The sequence below is a fragment of the Benincasa hispida genome, chromosome 11, assembly GCF_027475165.1.
Source record: "Benincasa hispida cultivar pf3 chromosome 11, pf3_genome.v1.1, whole genome shotgun sequence".
Classification (NCBI taxonomy): domain Eukaryota; kingdom Viridiplantae; phylum Streptophyta; class Magnoliopsida; order Cucurbitales; family Cucurbitaceae; genus Benincasa; species Benincasa hispida.
Genome location: NC_143488.1, coordinates 75,461,420 through 75,465,307, shown reverse-complemented (window position 1 = coordinate 75,465,307; position 3,888 = coordinate 75,461,420). Strand labels below are relative to the sequence as shown.

Sequence of the window (3,888 nt, the reverse complement as noted above, 5' to 3'; positions counted from 1 at the left end):
ATAGTGTTTGATTTTTGTGTTAATGCCACCGTAGTGAATTTTCCTGTGCTTCTTTTCTTCGACACCATATCCTTAAACAACTTGGCATATTTCGGCATCTGCTCTATTGCTTCTGTAAATGGAATATTGTTGTGTAGTTGTTTTAATATTTCCATGAAGCGATGATACTGACCTACATCGTTTTGCTTCTTTTTCAATCTTTGCGGGAATGGCAGTAGCTGCACTTTCACCGTTCCATGGTCTGGAGGCTTAGAGGTGGTTGCAACTTCAGGTTCCATCATCTCAGGCTCCTCTGACTCATTTTGCGTCAACCGTTTCTTTGATTTCATCGCATTTGAATCGGTCCTGCTAGGCTCCTTCCTAACTTTCGCAGTTGCCTTTCCACTTCTCAGGGTGACTACTTGACATTGTTCTTTCCCTGTGTTTCCCGGGTTTCGTGGGAGCACAATTGAGCTCGGCAGGGTCCCTTGCGGTCTATTTTTCAGCTCTCCCACAATCTGTCCTATTTGGATTTCTAGATTGCAGATGGAAATCGCTTGGTTCACGAGGACCGTCTCATTCTTTTCGATGTACTGTTTTAACAGGTTCTCTAAAGAGGATGATGGTGGTGCTTGAGAGCTGCTAGCTTGTTGTTGCTATTGACCGTTAGTTTGTTGGAAAAATCTTGGTGGTTCTTCTTTTTTTGCCATAGGTTGGTAGTCTTGTTGTTGGTTATTTTTCCAAGCAAAATTAGGGTTCTACACCCGGGGTTATATGTATTTGAGAAAGGGTTGTTCTTGACAAAGTAGATTGACTGCGGGTTTCGTGGACACTCTTCACTCGAATGCGATTCTCCACATGTAGCAGAACTGGTGCTTGTCTATTCTAGTGCGTTGACTTACCCTCTTTGCATTCCAAGATTGTTGATTGCGATGCCCTGTAACAAATTTATCATCGCATTCATTTGATTTTGCAAAGTTGCAATGGCACCATTATTTGCGTTACCTTTTCTGGGTTTTACTCGTTGATCGCTTTCTTGCCAATCCTCATGGTTTTTCGATATGCGATCAAGAATGTTCTTTATCTCATTATAAGTCTTATCTAGCAGACCACCTATTGTTGCTGCATTGGCAGCTGTCTGAGATGCAAGATTTAATCCATGATAGAAAATTTCCATCTGGAGGCAATCTAACAATCCATTGTGCGGGCAATCTCGCACTAATCTCTTAAACCTCGCCCACGCATCACTGAGCAATTCGTCTTCTTTTTGTTCAAAATTTGTGATTAACTTCCTCTTTCTGGCATTCTCTATTGGAGGGAAATACTTTTTCATAAACTTCTCCACAACCTATTCCCTTGAAGTTGTCTCACCTGGTTCGAGGGAGTATGCCCATTTTCTTGCTTGATTGCACAGTGAAAATGGAAATAGCGTGAGTCGAACTTCTTCAGTGGAGATATTAGGGAACATAAAAGTGTTACAAATTTCAATGAAGCTTCAGAGATGGGCGTGCGGATCTTCGCCACGCCGTCCACCAAATTGTTCTGCTGTCTGGATCATTTGTAACATTATCGGCTTCATCTCGAACCTCGATCCATCCAATGCTGGCCTCATGATTCCTGGGGAGAAATCATACAAGTTTGGTGACGCATAGTCCCGGATGGATCTATTGCAATCATTTGCCAATAGGTTAGGATTTCCCATTATGTTATTTGCATTCGTGGCTCGTTCTTCCAGTTGTTCAGCCATTCTGTGAGTTTTTCCTTGTTGTCGGTGGTTATTTCTCTATCTTCTTCAAAATGTTTTTTCGATCTCTGGGTCGTAATTGGGCTCAAGAGCGTGTCCTTCACTCATGCGACGCTTGCTTCTTCCTTTATCGAAGCAATGGCACTGCACAGAGGTCAAAAGCTGCAAAGAAAATCAAAGAGGTTTGCTATTAGCGCAATATATACTGTAGTCCCTAGCAACGACGCCAAAAACTTGATGCGTAATATTATGATGCGATGATGGTGTAAGTTTGTGATAACGGATAGAAATACAAGTTATTACAGCTCAAATAAGTAAAACTGTGAGAGAATGTGATAGTAAAATAAGCAATATCATGTCCAAAAGTGCTAAACTGAAAGGAATTGCGATCGCATGCGCTAATCGCATAAAAGCAGTTAATTTACTTATTTTGTGCAGGAAAAATGCGATGCCGCAAGCAAAATTGCAATCCAAAGGAGCTAAGCATCAACGCGCTTGAAGATTGCGATCGCGAAGTCATGTGATCGTATGCGATCGTGAGAACTTTCTTAAAAAGGTGGTCGCATAAACACTGCGCATCAAGGTGACAATATAATAAATCATGATGGGACGAAAAGCTGATGATGGTCGAATCCGAATTTAGTTGACAAGCCGTTAAAGCCACACTGTTGCAAGTACACTCAACTTTCGGTGGCCATTAATCGGCGCATCAGAGCAGGAGAATTAATACCGCCCATCATTGCAATCATTAGAAAGAAAGGTTGCTTCACCTTGAGCTCTATAAATACCGAAGGCTACTAGTGTAAAAGGAGAACAAGTTTTAGAGCTTAGAATATACAAGGGAGAGAGCCGTTAGTCTGTTCACGTACATATTTATACTTATACTTAGAGTATGAAGACGAGGAAGCCGAGAGATCATTCCCGGACAGATCGAGAGACTGCCAAAAAGTGTTACAAAGGAGAGAGGGCCAACACTTGCGAGAGCAAGAATATACATCTGGAATAGAGTTTGAATAAGAACAGTGTAAAAAGCCATGGGAAGCAAGACATTGCTGACCAGACTTCTTATCTCTCAATTCCATTTGTTATTTTGTATTCAATACTTTATTTATAGAAAATGGAAATCTCAATTCAATCTATGTTCTATCTCTCCATATTCCGCATGAGTAGCTAAATTTCTGAATGGGTTGAAAAGTATTTAGTTAGCATGACTTAAGATTTACATTTTATGCAATCATCTTGTCTTATGTATGCGTCATTCACCCTTTAGAGATACTTGAGAGAGTAGTCTAAAGATAGAATCTACACTTGAGAGAGTCAGATTAGAATCTAGGCTTGAGAGAGTCAGATTAGAACCACATAAGCAAGAAATAGAAACTTAGACATAAGTTCTATCGCTATTTACATATCGCATGCACCCTAGAAATAGGATATGATTATATGTGGTCACCTTGTTTCATCACATAGACAAGAATAGAGGCTTAGATATTAGTCTTATCGACTTTTTCGTATACATCGCATGCGTCCTAAAAATAGGAATTATGGCATTTTGCATTGAGAGATGACGTGCTGTTATTTGTGTGTAGCATGATCGCATAACTTATGCATAATCTTAGGAAGTGTTAGCTAAACCCCTTTTCATCCCTTTCATTGTATACTCATTGTAACTCTTGATTTCATCAACTCTGTGTTCAACTCCGTTCCATAGGAAAAATCTTAATCAAAACACCATCCAACTCATTTGTTTTCATCACCGCAAGAGAATCAAAGTGACTGTCACAAATTTAGTTAGTATTCCCTGTCTTTGACCCTGGACTTACCAGGAAACCTAATAAGGCTTATACTTGGGTCTTGTTAGGAAAACTTGCATGTTCACCGCATAACACATATCACCACAAACTCACATCATAATCGCATCACAAGTCCAGGATTGAGAGATTAGTGAAGAATGGCCTTCTAAGTGGGTCAGAAGAAAGTTCTTTACTGGTGTGCGAATCTTGCCTTGAGGGTAAGATGATTGAAATACCTTTTACTGGAAAAGGTTATTGAGCCAAAGAGCCTTTTGAATTAGTACATTCTGACCTTTATGGTTCTATGAATGTGCGAGCCCGAGGTGACTATGAGTATTTTATCAATTTTACTGATGATTACTCTAGGTATGAGTA

General features: G+C 40.1%; 1 non-coding gene across 1 annotated transcript; it reads left to right on the top strand.

Moving 5' to 3' along the window:
• The first annotated feature begins 1,172 nt into the window (after positions 1-1,172).
• LOC120092228 (small nucleolar RNA R71) lies at positions 1,173-1,279 on the top strand. Its single transcript, XR_005485940.1, has one exon. It is a non-coding gene; the product is annotated as a small nucleolar RNA R71 (small nucleolar RNA).
• The last annotated feature ends 2,609 nt before the right edge of the window (positions 1,280-3,888 follow it).